Consider the following 24,715-nt stretch of genomic DNA (forward strand, 5'->3'; position numbering starts at 1 on the left):
TGCCTCAGGCAAAACAACCAACAGGGAGGGAACCCAGCCCCACCCATCAACAGTCAAGTGGATTAAGGTTTTACTGAGCTCTGACCGCCACAGCAACAGGGAGGGAACCCAGCCCCACCCATCAACAGTCAAGTGGATTAAGGTTTTACTGAGCTCTGACCGCCACAGCAACAGTCAGCTCTACCCACCACCAGAGCCTCCCATCAAGCCTCTTAGATAGCCTCAACCACCAGAGGGCAGACAACAGAAGCAAGAAAAACTACGATCCTGCAGCCTGTGGACCAAAAACCACAGTTACAGAAAGATAGAGAAGATGAAAAGGCAGAGGGCTATGCACCAGATGAAGGAACAAGAAAAAAACCCCAGAAAAACAACTAAATGAAGTGGAGATAGGCAACCTTCCAGAAAAAGAATTCAGAATAATGATAGTGAAGATGATCCAGGACCTCGGAATAAGAATGGAGGCAAAGATTGAGAAGATGCAAGAAATGATTAACAAAGACCTAGAAGAATTAAAGAACAAACAAACAGAGATCACCAATACAATAACTGAAATGAAAACTACACTAGAAGGAATCAATAGCAGAATAACTGAGGCAGAAGAACGGATAAGTGACCTGGAAGACAGAATGGTGGAATTCACTGCTGCAGAACAGACTAAAGAAAAAAGAATGAAAAGAAATGAAGACAGCCTAAGAGACCTCTGGGACAACATTAAACGCAACAACATTCGCATTATAGGGGTCCCAGAAGGAGAAGAGAGAGAGAAAGGACCAGAGAAAATATTTGAAGAGATTATAGTCGAAAACTTCCCTAACATGGGAAAGGAAATAGCCACCCAAGTCCAGGAAGCGCAGAGAGTCCCATACAGAATAAACCCAAGGAGAAACACGCCGAGACACATAGTAATCAAAGTGGCAAAAATTAAAGACAAAGAAAAATTATTGAAAGCAGCAAGGGAAAAACGACAAATAACATACAAGGGAACTCCCATAAGGTTAACAGCTGATTTCTCAGCAGAAACTCTGCAAGCCAGAAGGGAGTGGCATGATATACTTAAAGTGATGAAAGGGAAGAACCTACAACCAAGATTACTCTACCCGGCAAGGATCTCATTTAGATTTGATGGAGAAATCAAAAGCTTTGCAGACAAGCAAAAGCTAAGAGAATTCAGCACCACCAAACCAGCTCTACAACAAATGCTAAAGGAACTTCTCTAAGTGGGAAACACAAGAGAAGAAAAGGACCTACAAAGACAAATCCAAAACAATTAAGAAAATGGTCATAGGAACATACATATCGGTAATTACCTTAAACGTGAATGGATTAAATGCCCCAACCAAAAGACATAGACTGGCTGAATGGATACAAAAACAAGACCCATATATATGCTGTCTACAAGAGACCCACTTTAGACCTAGGGACACATACAGACTGAAAGTGAGGGGATGGAAAAAGATATTCCATGCAAATGGAAATCAAAAGAAAGCTGGAGTAGCTATACTCATATCAGATAAAATAGACTTTAAAATAAAGAATGTTACAAGAGACAAGGAAGGACACTACATAATGATCCAGGGATCAATCCAAGAAGAAGATATAACAATTATAAATATATATGCACCCAACATAGGAGCACCTCAATACATAAGGCAACTGCTAACAGCTATAAAAGAGGAAATCGACAGTAACACAATAATAGTGGGGGACTTTAACACCTCACTTACACCAATGGACAGATCATCCAAAATGAAAATAAATAAGGAAACAGAAGCTTTAAATGACACAATAGACCAGATAGATTTAATTGATATATATAGGACATTCCATCCAAAAACAGCAGATTACACGTTCTTCTCAAGTGCGCACGGAACATTCTCCAGGATAGATCACATCTTGGGTCACAAATCAAGCCTCAGTAAATTTAAGAAAATTGAAATCATATCAAGCATCTTTTCTGACCACAACGCTATGAGATTAGAAATGAATTACAGGGAAAAAAACGTAAAAAGGACAAACACATGGAGGCTAAACAATACGTTACTAAATAACCAAGAGATCACTGAAGAAATCAAAGAGGAAATCAAAAAATACCTAGAGACAAATGACAATGAAAACACGACGACCCAAAACCTATGGGATGCAGCAAAAGCGGTTCTAAGAGGGAAGTTTATAGCTATACAAGCCTACCTAAAGAAACAAGAAAAATCTCAAGTAAACAATCTAACCTTACACCTAAAGAAACTAGAGAAAGAAGAACAAACAAAACCCAAAGTTAGCAGAAGGAAAGAAATCATAAAGATCAGAGCAGAAATAAATGAAATAGAAACAAAGAAAACAATAGCAAAGATCAATAAAACTAAAAGTTGGTTCTTTGAGAAGATAAACAAAATTGATAAGCCATTAGCCAGACTCATCAAGAAAAAGAGGGAGAGGACTCAAATCAATAAAATCAGAAATGAAAAAGGAGAAGTTACAACAGACACCACAGAAATACAAAGCATCCTAAGAGACTACTACAAGCAACTTTATGCCAATAAAATGGACAACCTGGAAGAAATGGACAAATTCTTAGAAAGGTATAACCTTCCCAGACTGAATCAGGAAGAAACAGAAAATATGAACAGACCAATCACAAGTAATGAAATTGAAACTGTGATTAAAAATCTTCCAACAAACAAAAGTCCAGGACCAGATGGCTTCACAGGTGAATTCTATCAAACATTTAGAGAAGAGCTAACACCCATCCTTCTCAAACTCTTCCAAAAAATTGCAGAGGAAGGAACACTCCCAAACTCATTCTATGAGGCCACCATCACCCTGATACCAAAACCAGACAAAGACACTACAAAAAAAGAAAATTACAGACCAATATCACTGATGAATATAGATGCAAAAATCCTCAACAAAATACTAGCAAACAGAATCCAGCAACACATTAAAAGGATCATACACCACGATCAAGTGGGATTTATCCCAGGGATGCAAGGATTCTTCAATATACGCAAATCAATCAATGTGATACACCATATTAACAAATTGAAGAATAAAAACCATATGATCATCTCAATAGACGCAGAAAAAGCTTTTGACAAAATTCAACACCCATTTCTGATAAAAACTCTCCAGAAAGTGGGCATAGAGGGAACCTACCTCAACATAATAAAGGCCATATATGACAAACCCACAGCAAACATCATTCTCAATGGTGAAAAACTGAAAGCATTTCCTCTAAGATCAGGAACGAGACAAGGATGTCCACTCTCACCACTATTATTCAACATAGTTCTGGAAGTCCTAGCCACGGCAATCAGAGAAGAAAAAGAAATAAAAGGAATACAAATTGGAAAAGAAGAAGTAAAACTGTCACTGTTTGCGGATGACATGATACTATACATAGAGAATCCTAAAACTGCCACCAGAAAACTGCTAGAGCTGATTAATGATATGGTAAAGTTGCAGGATACAAAATTAATGCACAGAAATCTCTTGCATTCCTATACACTAATGATGAAAAATCTGAAAGAGAAATTATGGAAACACTCCCATTTACCATTGCAACAAAAAGAATAAAATACCTAGGAATAAACCTACCTAGGGAGACGAAAGACCTGTATGCAGAAAACTATAAGACACTGATGAAAGAAATTAAAGATGATACCAACAGATGGAGAGATATACCATGTTCTTGGATTGGAAGAATCAACATTGTGAAAATGAGTATACTACCCAAAGCAATCTACAGATTCAATGCAATCCCTATCAAATTACCAATGGCATTTTTTACGGAGCTAGAACAAATCATCTTAAAATTTGTATGGAGACACAAAAGACCCCGAATAGCCAAAGCAGTCTTGAGGGAAAACAATGGAGCTGGAGGAATCAGACTCCCAGACTTCAGACTATACTACAAAGCTACAGTAATCAAGACAGTATGGTACTGGCACAAAAACAGAAACATAGATCAATGGAACAAGATAGAAAGCCCAGAGATTAACCCACACACCTATGGTCAACTAATCTATGACAAAGGAGGCAAAGATATACAATGGAGAAAAGACAGTCTCTTCAATAAGTGGTGCTGGGAAAACTGGACAGCTACATGTAAAAGAATGAAATTAGAATACTCCCTAACACCATACACAAAAATAAACTCAAAATGGATTAGAGACCTAAATATAAGACTGGACACTATAAAACTCTTAGAGGAAAACATAGGAAGAACACTCTTTGACATAAATCACAGCAAGATCTTTTTTGATCCACCTCCTAGAGTAATGGAAATAAAAACAAAAATAAACAAATGGGACCTAATGAAACTTCAAAGCTTTTGCACAGCAAAGGAAACCATAAACAAGACGAAAAGACAACCCTCAGAATGGGAGAAAATATTTGCAAATGAATCAACGGACAAAGGATTAATCTCCAAAATATATAAACAGCTCATTCAGCTCAATATCAAAGAAACAAACACCCCAATCCAAAAATGGGCAGAAGACCTAAATAGACATTTCTCCAAAGAAGACATACAGATGGCCACGAAGCACATGAAAAGATGCTCAACATCACTAATTATTAGAGAAATGCAAATCAAAACTACAATGAGGTATCACCTCACTCCTGTTAGAATGGGCATCATCAGAAAATCTACAAACAACAAATGCTGGAGAGGGTGTGGAGAAAAGGGAACCCTCTTGCACTGTTGGTGGGAATGTAAATTGATACAGCCACTATGGAGAACAGTATGGAGGTTCCTTAAAAAACTAAAAATAGAATTACCATATGACCTAGCAATCCCACTACTGGGCATATACCCAGAGAAAACCGTAATTCAAAAAGACACATGCACCCGAATGTTCATTGCAGCACTATTTACAATAGCCAGGTCATGGAAGCAACCTAAATGCCCATCAACAGACGAATGGACAAAGAAGTTGTGGTACATATATACAATGGAATATTACTCAGCCATAAAAAGGAACGAAATTGAGTCATTTGTTGAGACATGGATGGATCTAGAGACTGTCATACAGAGTGAAGTAAGTCAGAAAGAGAAAAACAAATATCGTATATTAATGCATGTATGCGGAACCTAGAAAAATGGTACAGATGAGCCAGTTTGCAGGGCAGAAGTTGAGACACAAATGTAGAGAATGGTCATATGGACACCAAGGGGGGAAAACTACGGTGAGGTGGGGATGGTGGTGTGCTGGATTGGGCAATTGGGATTGACATGTATACACTGATGTGTATGAAACTGATGCCTAATAAGAACCTGCAGTATAAAAAAACAAACAAAACAACTAATACTAAACTTTCATTGGGTTATTTGTATGGAAATATGTTAATATAAATGTTTCAGGCATTACATGAAATTTCTAAAAATCTTATATTTGTATTTGTATGGAAATATGTATGGAAATATGTTAATATAAATGTTTCAGACATTACATGAAATTTCTAAAAATCTTATATTTGTATTTGTATGGAAATATGTATGGAAATATGTTAATATAAATGTTTCAGACATTACATGAAATTTCTAAAAATCTTATATGTTCTGGTATAATGTTATAAGTAATAATCCTAGTTATTACTTTAAAATGTATATCTCAGAAATAACTAATTTTCTTGTCAACTGCATTAGTATGAACTTTCATCAAATCTTTAACCGTGGTCATTTTTAAGTCTTTTGTCATTTACAGACAGTTCTGGGTGTACTCTGATGATTTTGCAAATATGTTCCTATAAAAGGGTTTCATCTTCAAGAAATTCATGGAAAAGACTCTGACAAGTACAGGTTTCTGGTAACTGACTGTACTGCTGAACTGAATGAATAAGCATTTTCAGAACTCTAATGAAAAACTGATGAACTCATAAAAGTGCTAACAAAAGATCAAGATGAAAAAAAAAATTAATTACATGGGACTGAGTGAACTGATGAGGATGAGTATAATTTTTGTGACTTTCTGTCTGAATTAAAAAAAAAAAAAAAATCCCACAAGGACTCAGAGGCAAAGAATATACAAATCAATTTTCACTGCAAAGTAAAGGAGCTGTTACAGTGGAGGATTACTGGACTGAATGTCAATATTATGACATAGTATGAGTGTGTTTCATGTTTGGTAATTGCAATCATTGTTGCTTTTGTTGTGGTCATTCATGTACAATGCTTGGTGTCAGTCTATTTATGTCTTGTAAAAATAAAATACAGTGTGTGTGTGTGTGAAAAAAAAAAAAAAAAAAAAAAAAAAGCACATAAACAACAACAAAACTCATCCAAGGATATCTTACCCAACAAAAGCATGAAGGAATTTAATCACCACTAGACCTGCCCTACAAGAAATGCTAAAGGAAGTTCTTCAAACTGAAACAAATTAGTAGCATGAAAACATATTGAAATATAAAATTTACTGGTAAAGGTGAAAATATAGAGTCAAATTCAAAAAACTCTAATACTTCAATGGTGGTGTGTAAATCACTTTGAAATCTAGCATATAGGTTAAAGACAACAGTGTTGAAAATAACTATAGCTGTAATATTATGTTAATATAGTATTTATAAATATAATACATAAATGTATAATATATAAGTATAATTATATAAAAATATATAAATTGGGACATCAACATAAATCTGAGGGGGGCAGGTAATTGGGTAGAACTTTCTTATGTAATTGAAGTTATCATAGATGGTTATAACATATTATGAAAGCCTCATGGTAATAACCACAGACCAAAACTAGATAACAGATATACAATGATAAAGAGAAAAGCAAACTACTACAAAAAATCATCAACTCAAAAAGAAAGACAGCAAGAGGAACTAAGGAATGACAAAACTATCAGAAAGCAATTAACATACTGGCAACAGTAAGTCCTTAGCTATCAATAATTAATGTAAATGGGCTAAATTCTCCAATTAAAAGACACAGATGGGCTGAATGGATTAAAAATAAGACCTAACTATATGCTGCCTACAAGAGACTCACTTAAGCATTATGGATATTCACAAACAGAATGTGAAGGGATGGAAAAAGATATTTCAAGCAAACAGAAACCAAAAGAAAGCAGGGGTGGTTATATTTATATCAGACAAAATAGATGATAAATCAAAAACTAACACAAGACAAAGTCATTATACAATGATAAAGGGGCAATTCATCAGATATATTAATTGTAAACATATATGCACCCAATATTAGAGCATCTAAAAATATTGAACAATTATTAACAGACCTGAAGGGAAAAATAGACAGCAATGCAATAGTAGTAGGGGACCTCAATACACCACTTTAAACAATGGACAGATCACCCAGGCAGAAAGTCAAGAAGGAAATAATGGATGTGAGTGATGCTTTTGAACAAATGCACCTACAGACACATACAGAATATTCCATCCAACAGCAGCAGAATACACATTCATCTCAAGTGCACACAAAACATTCTCCAGAATACATCACATGACAGGTCACAAACCACATCTTAGCAAATTTAAGAAAGCTGAAATCATACCAGGTATCTTTTCCAACTACAATGGTATGAAACTAGAAATCAATACCAGGAGGAAAGCTGAAAAATTCACAAATATGTGGGGATTAAATAACATACTCATAAAAAACCAATGGGTCTAAGAAGAAATCAAAAGCAAAATAAAAAATATCCTGAAACAAATGAAAGCACAGCGTATCAAACCCATGGGATTTAGCAAAGGCAGTTAAGAGGGAAGTTTATAGTGACAAACATCTCAAATAAACAACCTTCTTTACACCTCAAAGAACTAGAAAGGGAAGAAGACACTGAGCCCAAATTTAACAGAAAGAAGGGAATAACAAAGATCAGAGCAGTAATAAAGGAAATAGAGACTGAAAAGATAATAGAAGAGATCAATGAAACTAAGAGCTGGTTTTTTAAAAGATAAATAAAATTGACAACCTTTAGCTAGACTCATCAAGAAAAAAAAGAGTAGACTCAAAGTCAGAAATGAAGAATAGATGCTAAAATGGATATCCCAGAAACACAGAGACTACTAAGAAAAATTATATACAAATTGGACAACCTAGAAGAAATGGATAAATTCCTTTGAAACCTAAAATCTACCAAGACTGAATCATGAACAAAGAGAAAAAATTTGAACAGACTGATTACTAGTAAGGAGATTGAATTAGTAATCAAAAGCCTCCCAACAAACAAAAGTCTAGGATCAGATGGCTTCACTGGTGAACTCTACCAAATATTTAAGGAATAACTAACGCCAATCCTTCTTAAACTCTTCCAGAAAAATAGAAGGGGAGGGAACACTTCCAAACTCATTTTATGAGGCCAGCATAACCCTGACGCCAAAACCAGGCAAGAGCACCAGAAGAAAAGAAAATTGCAGGCCCCAATAGCCCTGATGAACATAGATGGATAATTCCTCAACAAAATATTAGCAAATCAAATTCAGGACGTTAAAAGTGGTAAACAGCATGATCAACTGGGATTTATTCCAGGGATGCAAGAATGGTTTAACATGACTCTTTTTGAATTATGGTTTTCTCAGGGTGTATGCCCAGTAGTGGGACTGCTGGGTCATATGGTAGTTCTATTTTTAGTTTTTTAAGGAACCTCCATACTGTTCTCCATAGTGGCTGTCTCAATTTACATTCCCACCAACAGTGCAAGAGGGTTCCCTTTTCTCCACACCCCCTGTAGCATTTACTGTTTGTAGATTTTTTGATGATGGCCATTCTGCCTGGTGTGAGGTGATACCTCATTGTAGTTTTGATTTGCATTTCTCTAATGATTCATTCAAAAAGAGTCATGTACCACAATGTTCATTGCAGCACTATTTACAATAGCCAGGACATGGAAGCAACCCAAATGTCCATCGAGAGATGAATGGATAAAGAAGATGTGGCACATATATACAATGGAATATTACTCAAGAAACGAAATTGAGTTATTTGTAGTGAGGTGGATGGACCCAGAGTCTGTCATACAGTGAAGTAAGTCAGAAAGAGAAAAACAAATACTGTATGCTAACACATATATATGGAATCTAAAAAAAAAAAAAAAGGTTCTGAAGAACCTAGGGGCAGGATAGGAATAAAGACACAGATGTAGAGAATGGACTTGAGGACACGGGGAGGGGGAAGGGTAAGCTGGGAAGAAGTGAGAGAGTGGCATGGACATATATACACTACTAAATGTAAAACAGATAGCTAGTGGGAAGCAGCCGTATAGCACAGGGAGATCAGTTTGGTGCTTTGTGACCACCTAGAGGGGTGGGATAGGGAAGGTGGGAGGGAGACTCAAGAGGGAGGGGATATGGGGATATATGTATACATATAGCTGATTCACTTTGTTATAGCAGAAACTAACACAACATTGTAAAGCAATTACACTCCAATAAAGATGTTTAAAAAAATCCAATTTACAATTGCATCAAAAAGCATAAAATACCTAGGAATAAATTTAACCAAGGAGGTGAAAGAGCTGTACACTGAAAACTATAAGACACTGATGAAAAAATTAAGAATACACAAATACATGGAAAGATATTCTATGTCCTGGATTGGAAGAATATTATGAAAATGTCCATACTAACCAAAGCAATCTACAGATTCAATGCAATCCCTATCAAAATTCCAATGACATTTATCACGGAAATAGAACAATCCCAAAATTTGTATGGAACCACAGAAGACCTTGAATAGCCAAAGCAGATAATCTTGAGAAATAAGAACAAAGAAGCATTATGACTCCTGATTTCAAACTATATTACAAACTTATAGTAATCAAAATAGTATGCTATTGGCATAAAAACAGACACATCAATCAATGGAACGGAATAGAGAGTCCAGAAATAAACCCATGCATATATGGTGAATTAATTTATGACAAAGGAGCCAAGTGTATACAATGCGGGAAACGACAGTCTCTTCAATAAAAGATAATGGGAAACCTGGACAGCCACTTGCAAAAGAATGAAATTGAACCACTAACTTATCCCATACACAAAAATGAACTAAAAATGGATTAAAAACCTGAATGTAAAACTTGAAACCATAAAACTCCTAGGAAAAAACGTAGTAAGCTCCTTGAGATTGGTCTTGATGATGATGATTTGGATTTGACACCAAAAGCAAAGGCAACAAAAGCAAAAATAAAAAAGTGAGAATATGTCAAACTAAAATCTTCTGCACAGCAAAGGAAACGATCAACAAAGTGAAAATGCAATCTACCAAATGGGAGAAAATATTTGCAAATCATATATCTGATACAGAGTTAGTTATCCAGACAAGATTGGGTGCATTCAGGGTGGTATGGCCGTAGTCCTAGAGAATGGACTTGAGGACGCAGGGAGGGGGAAGGATAAGCTGGGACAAAGTGAGAGAGTGGCATGGACATATATACACTACCAAATGTAAAATAGATAGCTAGTGGGAAGCAGCCGCATGGCACAGGGAGATCAGCTTGGTGCTTTGTGTCCACCTAGAGGGATGGGATAGGGAGGGTAGGACGGAGACGCAAGAGGGAGGAGATATGGGGATATATGTATATGTATAGCTGATTCACTATGTTATACAGCACAAACTAACACACCATTGTGAAGCAATTATACTCCAATAAAACAAAACAAAATGTACTGATCCATGTTGCCCCTTCTAGACCTATTAAATCAGATTCTCTGTGTTTACGCCCCCATCTTTTTTTTTTTTTTTAAACTATCAATGTGACTCTAGTTGCAGTCAAGCTTGAGGACCACTATAGGCAGATGTGACCATACACGGTAGGCGTCACAAAGTGTGAAGGGTGTGAAGGAGATGGAAAGAGTCTCTTGGGCTGGGAATATTTGGACTCACGGAACATACAGGATTTGAAATAGTAAAATAAGAGGATGAATGTGACTTTGAGAGGAGGAAGACATAGAAGTTGGCAAGAGCAACGGAGTTGTAACTGATGCACAGGAAGGAGTAGGTGGTGAAAATGAAGATAGTAGGAACTTTGCAGCCTACTGTGGTGTACTTAGAATAATAGAAAATTCAGGTCAGATGATGGTTTAGGGAAGGAAATGGGCAGCAGAAAACGTGTTTGGAGTTTAAGAAGTAGAAAGCAATGATTTGACAAGATGATGTGTCTCAATCTCCCTACTAAATTTTTTTATCTACAAATGAGAAAGAAGACTAATATTCAATAGAAGAAATTCTGCAAACCACACAATTTTGAGCACCAGTGGTGCCACCCACCTCTGATCCAGACTTTCCTCCTCCCAGTGTGGTCTTCTGAGCATGAGCCAGGCTTCTCCAGACCCCCTCGTCCCCAGGCTCTTGCCCACCTCCCTTAGGGTCCTTGGTGACCTCACACTCCCTTCTCCTGGGCAGAGTAAGGAGTTGGTCCTACTATTTTCCCAGCAGAATATGGTGTAAACTTTATGGCTGTGCCCCTGATGACCCATTTTGTAAGTTATTAAACAAACCAAACTGCAAAAAAAAAAAAAAATTATCCAAAATATATAAAGAACTCACACACTCAATGGCAAAAAAAAAAAAAAAAAATCCAATTAAATAGCAGTCAGAGGATCTAAACAGACATTTTTCTAAAGAAGACATACTGATGGCCAACAGGTACACGAAATGGTGCTCAACATTGGAAATGCAAATTAAAACCACAATGATATAGCATCTCACACCTGTTAAAATGGCTATTGTCAAACAGGCAAGAAATAACAGTGTTGGGGAAGATATGGAAAAAAGGGAACTTTTGTGCACTGTTGGGAATGTAAATTGGTACAGTCACTATGGAAAATAATATGGAGCTTCCTCAAAAACTTAAAGACTCTAACTCAAAAAGATATCTTCACCCTCATGTTCATTGTGGCATTATTTACAATAGCCAAGACAAAGAAGCAACCTAAGTGTCCATCAACAGATGAATAAAGAAGATGTGGTGTGTACATACACACACACACACACATATACACACAGTGGAATATTACTCAGCCATAAAAAGAAGGAAATCTTGCCATTTTTGACAACATGGATAGACCGCAAGGGCATTATGCTAAGTGGAACAAGTCAGACAGAGAAAGACAAATACCATATGATCTCAGTTGTATGTGGAATCTAAAAAACAAATACCAAAAAAGAAAACAAAATGAGTGCATCGATACAGAGAACAGGGTATTAATTGCCAGAGGCTAGTTGCGGGGGGCGGGGGGGGTCAGTGAAATGGGTAAAGTGGGCCCACTTACAAAATTCTAGTTATAAAATAAGTCCTAGGGATGTAATGTACAGCATGGTGACTATAGTTAATAATACTGTACTGCATATACGAAAGTTGCTAAGAGAGTAGATCTTAAAAGTTCTCATCAGAAGAAAAAAAATTTTCCAACTATGTTTGGTGATGAATATTAACTAGACTCATGATCATTTTGCAATATATACAAATATTGAATCATTAGGTTGTACACCTGAAACAAATATAATGTGATATGCCAATTAGACCTCAATAAAATGAAAACCCTAAAGACTCCACTAAAAAACTATTAGAATAAATGAATACAGTAAAGTTGCAGAATACAAAATCAATATCATGTGCATTTCTATACACTAACAATGAATTTTCTGAAAGAGAAGTTAAGAAAGCAATTCCAGGGGAGAGGAACCAAGACGGCAGAGTAGAAGGACATGCTCTCACTCCCTCTTGCAAGAACACCAGAATCACAACTAGCTGCTGGACAATCATCGACAGGAAGACACTGGAACTCACCAAAAAAGATACCCCACATCCAAGGACAAAGGAGAAGCCACAATGAGACAGTAGGAGGGGCGCAATCACAGTAAAATCAAATCCCATAACTGCTGGGTGGGTGACTCACAGACTGGAGAACACTTATACCACAGAAGTCCACCCACTGGAGTGAAGGTTCTGAGCCCCACGTCAGGCTTCCCAACCTGGGGGTCCGGCAACAGGAGGAAGAATTCCTAGAGAATCAGACTTTGAAGCCTAGTGGGAATTGATTGCAGGACTTTGACAGGACTGGGGGAAACAGAGACTCCACTCTTGGAGGGAACACACAAAGTAGTGTGTGCATCGGGACCCAGAGGAAGGAGCAGTGACCCCCGGGGACACTGAACCAGACCTACCTGCTAGTGTTGGAGGGTCTCCTGCAGAGGCAGGGGTGGGGGCTGTGGCTCACCGTGGGGACAAGGACACTGACAGCAGAAGTTCTGGGAAGTACTCCTTGGCATGAGCCCTCCCAGAGTCTGTCATTAGCCCCAGCAAAGAACCCAGGTAGGCTCCAGTGTTGGGTTGCCTCAGGCCAAACAACCAACAGGGAGGGAACCCAGACCCACCCATCAACAGTCAACTAGATTAAACTTTTACTGAGCTCTGCCCACCAGAGCAACAGTCAGTTCTACCCACCACCAGTCCCTCCCATCAAGCCTCTTAGATAGCCTCATCCACCAGAGGGCAGAGGGCAGAGAGCAGAAGCAAGAAGAACTACAATCCTGCAGCCTGTGGAACAAAAACCACATTCACAGAAAGATAGACAAGATGAAAAGGCAGAGGGCTATGTACCAGATGAAGGAACAAGATAAAACCCCAGAAAAACAACTAAATGAAGTGGAGATAGGCAATCTTCCAGAAAAAGAATTCAGAATAGTGATAGTGAAGATGATCCAGGACCTCGGAAAAAGAATGGAGGCAAAGATCAAGAAGATGCAAGAAATGTTTAACAAAGACCTAGAAGAATTAAAGAACAAACAAACAGAGATGAACAATACAATAACTGAAATGAAAACTACACTAGAAGGAATCAATAGCAGAATAACTGAGGCAGAAGAACGGATAAGTGACCTGGAAGACAGAATGGTGGAATACACTGCTGCGGAACAGAATAAAGAAAAAAGAATGAAAAGAAATGAAGACAGCCTAAGAGACCTCTGGGACAACATTAAACACAACAACATTTGCATTGTAGGGGTCCCAGAAGGAGAAGAGAGAGAGAAAGGACCAGAGAAAATATTTGAAGAGATTATAGTCAAAAACTTCCCTAACATGGGAAAGGAAATAGCCACCCAAGTCCAGGAAGTGCAGAGAGTCCCATACAGGATAAACCCAAGGAGAAACAGGCCGAGACACATAGTAATCAAATTGGCAAAAATTAAAGACAAAGAAAAATTACTGAAAGCAGCAAGGGAAAAATGACAAATAACATACAAGGGAACTCCCATAAGGCTAACAGCTGATTTCTCAGCAGAAACTCTACAAGCCAGAAGGGAGTGGCATGATATACTTAAAGTGATGAAAGGGAAGAACCTACAACCAAGATTACTCTACCCAGCAAGGATCTCATTCAGATTTGATGGAGAAATCAAAAGCTTTACAGACAAGCAAAAGCTAAGAGAATGCAGCACCACCAAACCAGCTCTACAACAAATGCTAAAGTAACTTCTCTAAGTGGGAAACACAAAAGAAGAAAAGGATCTACAAAAACAAACCCAAAACAATTAAGAAAATGGTCAAAGGAACATACATATCGATAATTACCTTGAACGTGAATGGATTAAATGCTCCAACCAAAAGACACAGGCTTGCTGAATGGATACAAAAACAAGACCCATATATATGCTGTCTACAAGAGACCCACTTTAGACCTAGGGACACATACAGACAAAGTGAAGGGATGGAAAAAGATATTCCATGCAAATGGAAATCAAAAGAAAGCTAGAGTAGCTATACTCATATCAGATAAAATGGACTTTAAAATAAAGAATGTTACAAGAGACAAGGAAGGACACTACATAATGATCAAGGGATCAATCCAAGAAGAAGATATAACAATTATAAATATATATGCACCCAACATAGGAGCACCTCAATACATAAGGCAACTGCTAATAGCTATAAAAGAGGAAATTGACAGTAACACAATAATAGTGGGGGACTTTAACACCTCACTTACACCAACGGACAGATCACCCAAACAGAAAATAAATAAGGAAACAGAAGCTTTAAATGACACAACAGACCAGATAGATTTAATTGATATTTATAGGACATTCCATCCAAAAACAGCAGATTACACTTTCTTCTCAAGTGCGCACGGAACATTCTCCAGGATAGATCATATCTTGGGTCACAAATCAAGCCTCAGTAAATTTAAGAAAATTGAAATCATATCAAGCACCTTTTCTGACCACAATGCTATGAGATTAGAAATGAATTACAGGGAAAAAAAAAACGTAAAAAACACAAACACATGGAGGCTAAACAATACGTTACTAAATAACCAAGAGATCACTGAAGAAATCAAAGAGGAGATCAAAAAATACCTAGAGACAAATGACAATGAAAACACGATGATCCAAAACCTATGGGATGCAGTAAAAGCAGTTCTAAGAGGGAAGTTTATAGCTATACAAGCTTACCTCAAGAAACAAGAAAAATCTCAAGTAAACAATCTAACCTTACACCTAAAGGAACTAGAGAAAGAAGAACAAACAAAACCCAAAGTTAGCAGAAGGAAAGAAATCATAAAGATCAGAGCAGAAATAAATGAAATAGAAAAAAAGAAAACAATAGCAAAGATCAATAAAACTAAAAGCTGGTTCTTTGAGAAGATAAACAAAATTGATAAACCATTAGCCAGACTCATCAAGAAAAAGAGAGAGAAGACTCAAATCAATAAAACTAGAAATGAAAAAGGAGAAGTTACAACAGACACTGCAGAAATACACAGCATCCTAAGAGACTACTACAAGCAACTCTATGCCAATAAAATGGACAACCTGGAAGAAATGGACAAATTCTTAGAAAGGTATAACCTTCCAAGACTGAATCAGGAAGAAACAGAAAATATGAACAGACCAATCACAAGTAATGAAATTGAAACTGTGATTAAAAATCTTCCAACAAACAAAAGTCCAGGACCAGATGGCTTCACAGGTGAATTCTATCAAACATTTAGAGAAGAGCTAACACCCATCTTTCTCAAACTCTTCCAAAAAATTGCAGAGGAAGGAACACTCCCAAACTCATTCTATGAGGCCACCATCCCCCTGATACCAAAACCAGACAAAGATACTACAAAAAAAGAAAATTACATACCAATATCACTGATGAATATAGATGCAAAAATCCTCAACAAAATACTAGCAAACGGAATCCAACAACACATGAAAAGGATCACACACCATGATCAAGTGGGATTTATCCCAGGGATGCAAGGATTCTTCAATATATGCAAATCAATCAATGTGATACACCATATTAACAAATTGAAGAATAAAAAACCATATGATCATCTCAATAGATGCAGAAAAAGCTTTTGACAAAATTCAACACCCATTTATGATAAAAACTCTCCAGAAAGTGGGCATAGAGGGAACCTACCTCAACATAATAAAGGTCATATACAACAAACTCACAGCAAACATCATTCTCAATGGTGAAAAACCGAAAGCATTTCCTCTAAGATCAGGAACGAGACAAGGATGTCCACTCTCACCACTATTATTCAACATAGTTTTGGAAGTCCTAGCCACGGCAATCAGAGAAGAAAAAGAAATAAAAGGAATACAAATTGGAAAAGAAGAAGTAAAACTGTCACTGTTTGCTGATGACATGGTACTATACATAGAAAATCCTAAAGATGCCACCAGAAAACTACTAGAACTAATCAATGAATTTGGTAAAGTTGCAGGATACAAAATTAATGCACAGAAATCTCTTGCATTCCTATGCACTAATGATGAAAAATCTGAAAGAGAAATTATGGAAACACTCCCATTTACCATTGCAACACAAAGAATAAAATATCTAGGAATAACCCTACCTAGGGAAACAAAAGACCTGTATGCAGGAAACTATAAGACACTGATGAAAGAAATTAATAATACCAACAGATGGAGAGACATACCATGTTCTTGGATTGGGAGAATCAATATTGTGAAAATGACTATACTACCCAAAGCAATCTACAGATTCAATGCAATCCCTATCAAATTACCCATGGCATTTTTTATGGAACTAGAACAAATCATCTTAAAATTTGTATGGAGACACAAAAGACCCCAAATAGCCAAAGCAGTCTTGAGGGAAAAAAACGGAGCTGGAGGAATCAGACTCCCTGACTTCAGAGTATACTACACAGCTACAGTAATCAAGACAATATGGTACTGGCACAAAAACAGAAACATAGATCAATGGAACAAGATAGAAAGCCCAGAGATAAAGCCATGCACCTATGGTCAACTAATCTATGACAAAGGAGGCAAGGATATACAGTGGAGAAAAGACAGTCTCTTCAGTAAGTGGTGCTGGGAAAACTGGACAGCTACATGTAAAAGAATGAAATTAGAACACTCCCTAACACCATACACAAAAATAAACTCAAAATGGCTTAAAGACCTAAATATAAGACCTGAAACTATAAAACTCTTAGAGGAAAACAAAGGAAGAACACTCTTTAACATAAATCACAGCAAGATCTTTTTTGATCCACCTCCTAGGGTAATGGAAATAAAAACAAAAATAAACAAATGGGACCTAATGAAACTTCAAAGCTTTTGCACAGCAAAGGAAACCATAAACAAGACGAAAAGACAACCCTCAGAATGGGAGAAAATATTCGCAAACGAATCAGTGGACAAAGGATTAATCTCCAAAATATATAAACAGCTCATGCAGCTCAATATTAAAGAAACAAAAATCCAGGATTTTTGAAAAAATCCAATATTAAAGAAACAAACAACCCAATCCAAAAATGGTCAGAAGACCTAAATAGACATTTCTCTAAAGAAGACATACAGATGGCCAAGAAGCACATGAAAAGATGCTCAACATCACTAATTATTAGAGAAATGCAAATCAAAAGTACAATGAGGTATCACCTCACACCAGTTAGAATGGGCATCATCAGAAAATCTACAAACAACAAATGCTGGAGAGGGTGTGGAGAAAAGGGAACCCTCTTGCACTGTTGGTGGGAATGTAAATTGATACAGCCACTATGGAGAACAGTATGGAGGTTCCTTAAAAAACTAAAAATAGAATTACCATATGATCCAGCAATCCCACTACTGGGCATATACCCAGAGAAAACGATAATTCAAAAAGACACATGCACCCCAATGTTCATTGCAGCACTATTTACAATAGACAGGTCATGGAAGCAACCTAAATGCCCATCAACAGACGAATGGATAAAGAAGTTGTGGTATATATATATATATATACAATGGAATATTACTCAGCCATAAAAAGGAACGAAATTGAGTCATTTGTTGAGACGTGGATGGATCTAGAGACTGTCATACAGAGTGAAGTAAGTCAGAAAGAGAAAAACAAATATCGTATATTAACGCATGTATGTGGAACCTAGAAAAATGGTACAGATGAGCCGGTTTGCAGGGCAGAAGTTGAGACACAGATGTAGAGAACAGACATATGGACACCAAGGCGGGAAAACTGCTGTGGGGTGGGGATGGTGGTGTGCTGAATTGGGCGATTGGGATTGACTTGTATACACTGATGTGTATAAAATTGATGACTAATAAGAACCTGCAGTATAAAAAAAACAAACAACTAATATTAAACTTTCATTGGGTTATTTGTATGGAAATATGTTAATATAAATGTTTCAGACATTACATGAAATTTCTAAAAATCTTATATATTCTGGTATAATGTTATAAGTCATAATTCTAGTTATTACTTTAAAATGTATATCTCAGAAATAACTAAATTTCCTTGTCAATTGCATTATTATGAACTTTCATCAAATCTTTAACCGTGGTCATTTTTAAGTCTTTTGTCATTTACAGACAGTTCTGGGTGTACCCTGATGCTTTTGCAAATATGTTCCTATAAAAGGGTTTCATCTTCAAGGAATTCATGGAAAAGACTCTGACAAGTACAGGTTTCTGGTAACTGACTATACTGCTGAACTGAATGAATAAGCATTTTCAGAACTCTAATGGAAAACTGATGAATTCATAAAAGTGCTAACAAAAGATCAAGATGAAAAAAAAATAATTACATGGGACTGAGTGAACTGATGAGGATGATTATAATTTTTGTGACTTTCTGTTTGAATAATTAAAAAAAAAACCCACAAGGACTCAGGCAAAAAATATACAAATCAATTTTCACTGCAAAGTGAAGGACCTGTTACAGTGGAGGATTACTGGACTGAATGTCAATATTATGACATAGTATGAGTGTGTTTCGTGTTTGGTAATTGCAATCATTGTTGCTTTTGTTGTGGTCATCCATTTACAATGCTTGGTGTCAGTTTATCTCTTGTAAAAATAAAATGCAGTGTGAAAAAAAAAAAAAAGAAAGAAAAATATCTCTGAGCAGAGAAAGAAAAATCTGTAGAGATTTGGACAAATCCACCACAGCTGTGCCAACATATGGCAAGCTGATTAATACACGTGTCAGTAGTAATAATGAACTGTGCAAAAATATTATCCATGTAAACTGTTTATCTGAGAAATACAAGTGTTTCTTCCCCCCCCCCCCTAAAAAAAGCAATTTCATTTACAGTGGCACTATAAACAACAAAATACTTAGGAATAAATTTAGCCAAGGAGGTGAAAGATCTGTACACTGAACACTATAAGACATTGAAGAAAACACAAATAAATGGAAAAATATCCTGTGTTCCTAGATTGGGAGAATTAATATCGTAAACATGTCCATACTACTGAAAGTGATCTACAGACTTAGTGCAATCACAATCAAAATCCCAATGACATTTTTTACAGAAACAGAAAAAATTACCCTAAAATGGGTTTGGAATCATAAAAGACCCCCAAATAGCAAAAGTAATCCTGAGAAAGAAGAACAAAGCTGGAGGCATCACAATACCTGATTTGAGCTATATTTCAAAGGTATAGTAATCAAAACTGTGTGTTTTTATGGTATGGCATAAAAACAGACTCACATAGACCAATGGAACAAAATGGAGATCCCAGAAATAAATCCATGCATATATGGTCAAGTAGTATTTGACAAAGAAGCCAAGAATACTCAATGGAGAAAAGACAGTCTCTTCAATAAATGGTGCTGGGAAAATTGGATATTCACTTTGGAAAAGAATGAAACTAGGCCCCTATTTTACACCACTCACAAATATTAACTTGAAGTGGATTAAAGACTTAAACCTGAAACTATAAAACTCCTAGAAGAAACACAGTAAAAAAGCTCCTTGACATGAGTCTTGGTAGTAATTTTTTGAATATGACATCTAAAGCACAAACAACAATATAAAAAATAAACAAGTGAGACTAGATCAAATAAAAAGCTTCTACACAGCAAAAGAAATGATCAACAAAATGAAGAGACAACCTATGGAATGGGAGAAGATATCTGCAAATCACATATCTGATATGGGGTTAATATCAAAAAAAATATAAAGAACTCACACAACCTAATAGCAAAAACAAACAGAAAACAACCCAAACAAAGTGGGCAAAGGACCTGAATAAGCATTTTTTCAAAGAAAATATACGAATGGCCAACAGGTACAGGAAAAGGTGTTTAACATCACTATCATTGGGAAATGCAAATCAAAACCACAATAAGATATCACCTCTTGTTTGTTACAAAGGCTATCGTCAAACAGATGAGATAACGAATGCTGATAAGGATGCAGAGAATAGGGAACCCTTGTGCACTGTTGGTGGGAATATAAATTGATGCAGTCACTATGAAAAACAATATGAAGTTTCCTCAAGATATTGAAAATAGAACTACCATATGATCTAGCAATTCCACTTCTGGGAGTATGTCCAAAAGAAATGAAATCACTATGTCACAGAAATATCTGCACCCTCATGTTCATGGTAGCATTATGTGTAATAGCCAAGCCATGGAAACAACCTAAGTGTCCATCAACAGATAAAGAAAATATGATATATATGCCCATAGAATATTATTCAGCCATGAGAAAAAAGGAAATCTTGCCATTGTGACAACAGGGATGGACCTTGAGGGCATTATACTGAGTAAGGTAAGTCAGATAAAGACAAACATCACTTATATGTGGAATCTAAAAACACCAAACCTGTAAAAACAGAGAGTAGAATGGTGGTTACTAGGGGCTGGGGGTGGGGAAATTGGAGGGTTGTTATTTAAGGGTACAAACCTGTAACTAGTAGATGAGTAAGTTCTGAAGTTCTAATGCACAACAAAGTGATTATAGTCAACAATACTATATTGTTTGTAGTATATAATAGTACACTATAGTATACTATAGTGTACTATTATATAGTATACTATATACTACTATATACTACTATAGTAGTATATAGTATACTATACTATAGTACTACTATACTATACTATATACTACTATAGTATACTATAGTAGTATATAGTATAGTATACTATATATATAGTAGTATATAGTATACTATACTATATACTACTATATAGTATATAGTATACTATATAGTACACTATATAGTATAGTATACTATACTATACTATAACAGTATACTATAGCATACTATAGTATACTACAGTTTATAGTTTATATTATAAACTTCACAGTTGCGAAGAGTGTAGATCTTAATTATTCTCCATACACACAAAAAATAATAGACATGATAAAGCTTTTAGCTAACACTACTGAAGTAATCATACTGTAATATATAAATGTTATCAAAGCAACACACTGTGCACCTGGAATTCTTAAAAATCCTATTTTTACTTTATTTGAGCATTAATCAAGAGAAAGTGTATTTTTGGTTGTGAATTATCCAGATAATTGTTTCAATTCTTCCTTTTAGTTTTCTAGTGCACTGAAGGTATAATGCTAGCCTGTGGGACTGACCTTTAACCAATTACTATATTGTAGGTCAGAGGATTATTCATTTAAGTCAACATGCACACACACACACATATATATTTGGGAACCTGGTTGGAATCTTAGAGATTTAGTTTAGCTCAAGGTTTCTCAATTCAGCATAACTGACGTTTTGGGCCGGATAGTTCCTTGCTGTGGGAGGCTGCCCTCTGCAGTCATTGTATGCTACCCAACAGATGCCTGTAGCACCCCTCTCCCCCCTGACATACTGAGACAACCAAAAATGTCTCCAGACATTGCCAAATGTTCTCAGGCATGGGAGGGGTACAAAAATGCCCCCAGTTGAGAACCACTGCTTTTGTACTATGGAAACATAACGCCTTTAAATAAACTCAGCAGTCAAAAATTCTGTGGGACTCCCTCATCATCATTTTTTAAATTAAATTTTTATTTTTATAAACTGATATGTAGACAGTTTTAAAAACAAAGTACAGGGCTTCCCTGGTGGCGCAGTGGTTGAGAATCTGCCTGCCAATGCAGGGGACACGGGTTCGAGCCCTGGTCTGGGAAGATCCCACATGCCGCGGAGCAGCTGGGCCCGTGAGCCACAATTACTGAGACTGCGCGTCTGGAGCCTGTGCTCCGCAACAAGAGAGGCCGCGATAGTGAGAGGCCTGCGCACCGCGATGAAGAGTGGCCCCCACTTGCCACAACTAGAGAAAGCCCTTGCACAGAAACAAAGACCCAACACAGCCAAAAATAAAATAAATTAATTAATTAATTAATAAAAAAAATAGATTGTTAAAAAAAAAAACAAAGTACAGTTGACCCTTGAAAAACACGGGTTTGACTGCATGAGTCCACTTATATGTGGATATTTTTCCATACTAAATACTACAGTACTATATGGCATGAATACAAAGAACCATGGATACCGAGGGCTGACTCTAAGTTATATGTGGATTAACCGCTGCCTTGTTCAAGGGTCAACTGTGGTTCTACAAAACTTGTAGTGGAAAAAAAAGAAGGTTCTACTTTTACCCCCGAGTCTTATTTCTTAGAGCAGTGCTGTTCAATAAAACTTTCTGCAATGATGTAAATGTTTTATATCTGTGCTGTCTGGTATGGAAGCTACCAGCCTGTCAGTGACAAGAGACAGTCACTAGTCCCCTAGTTCATGAAGGCAGGAAGGGAGTGTGGTTTGGGGACCCTCAATCTTAGAGGAAGCAGAGGGGCTGTGTCCTCCCAAAGATAACTTATTGACCTGACAATGCCCCCAGCCCCCTTATATGGAGATGGGGCTGGAAGAAGTTCCGGTTCTGCTGAACTGGGTCACCCGGCATGCCTTGTAGCGGGAAACGGCTGATCTCACAGTTGGAGCTTCTCAAAATTTCAAGTGTAGCGTTCTTAACACCTCTGTTTTTCTGCCTGGACTCCAATTACTAATTCAGGGATAATTGGGCACCCATCACTACTGTCTGGCATAAATAAATAAAGATGAATTATCAAAACTCAAAGGCAATGCTGTTTCAAGGCTGAGCTAGCTGCCCATATCAGATAAGGAACCACACTTAAAAGGAGGCAACACCAATGAGTTATGTCTAGTGAACATCTTCAAAACCTTCCAGTTGACTTGGGCAAGGTTACATTACTGCCAGACTACTATTCCCCTCCTGGCCACTCTCAACTTCAGCCCCTGACACTGTCATTAGGGCAGTGAACACACACATGTGCCAGAACAGATACTGGCAAATGAGTCCTCGAGACCGAGGCTGTCATGAAATCATGCCAACAGAAGTGAGAGTGGAATTAATTGTGTTAGGCAGGCCAGTAGTTTGCAATTCTGGCTGCACGTAAGAATCACCTGGCAAGCTTTTAAAAATACCCCACTCCAGAGCAAATGAAACAAAATCTCTGGGGTGGGTCCCAGGCATCAGTTGAAAAACTTCCCAGGTGATTTTAACGTCCAGCCAGAACTGGGACCGCTGTTTTAGTCCAACTTCCTGATTTTCTCTTGTGCCCAGGGCACGTAACTATTTTTATGGCTACTGAAAGTGATATTCTGAATGACTTGAGAGTATATATTTTCATAAATGTATACTCTTCAAAATTTAAAAACTCTCTTTCTTACTTTCTGTGAAGTAAACTCTTGCCACCTTCCAGCTCCAAAAATCTGCGATTCTGAAAACCTAGACCCAGAAAACTGTGCCTTATGTAACTTTCACTAAGAAAGCTGGTGGGAGAAATAGAATTAGCACACAGGAATATTCTTTTCTGTCTAACCCCCCGCTATGTTAATTAGATTAGCATTCACTTTTTCCCCTCGTTTTATACAATTATTTTGGCTAAAATATACTGAACTTGTCCTCTCAATCTTTGTCTGGAAAATATGGATAATGGAAATTCCGAAGAGTAAGTTTCCACTGCCACATTGGTAAGCTATGGCTTACCTAAGCTTCCTCTTGCAGTATTATCTGTTAACTCACTTAAAACAGAGAACTATTGAATATATTTGTAATGCTTAGGCCAGGAACACAAGGCTGCCTACATCAGAAGAGATCAACTAACTGCCCCACAGAAAAAAGACCTGGGCTGAACAAAAGCTCCATCTAGCCTTCCCCAGAATACACAGACATCACTGTCATTGTAGATTCTAAAGAGCAAAGATGGATCTAATCTTTTCCATGAATCTGCCTCACTGGGGAAAAATGCTGATTGTTGAGATTAGTTCTGTAATAACAATGCCTCTACTCAGCAAACAGAATTTAGGACAGTGCCTCCAATTTCATGAGTTAATAAGCAGCATGCCAGGAATATGTCAAGAACTCACTGTGGCTATTATTTGCAAAGCAGCAGTACTCATTATGTCCTTAGGAGCTTTCCCGACCAGAATTATGTGTGGGCTTTCTTG

At 37.0% G+C, this 24,715-nt stretch overlaps 1 protein-coding gene and 1 long non-coding RNA gene across 4 annotated transcripts in view; one reads left to right on the top strand and one right to left on the bottom strand.

The window, feature by feature from the left end:
* The window catches only part of LOC118884263, a 124,310-nt gene that overhangs the window by 71,517 nt on the left and 28,078 nt on the right, over window positions 1-24,715 (top strand). The window lies entirely within an intron of this gene.
* Window positions 1-24,715, bottom strand: part of FAM124A (family with sequence similarity 124 member A) — a 114,179-nt gene that overhangs the window by 27,089 nt on the left and 62,375 nt on the right. The window lies entirely within an intron of this gene.

This window comes from Balaenoptera musculus, chromosome 18 (assembly GCF_009873245.2).
Source record: "Balaenoptera musculus isolate JJ_BM4_2016_0621 chromosome 18, mBalMus1.pri.v3, whole genome shotgun sequence".
In the NCBI taxonomy this organism is placed as follows: domain Eukaryota; kingdom Metazoa; phylum Chordata; class Mammalia; order Artiodactyla; family Balaenopteridae; genus Balaenoptera; species Balaenoptera musculus.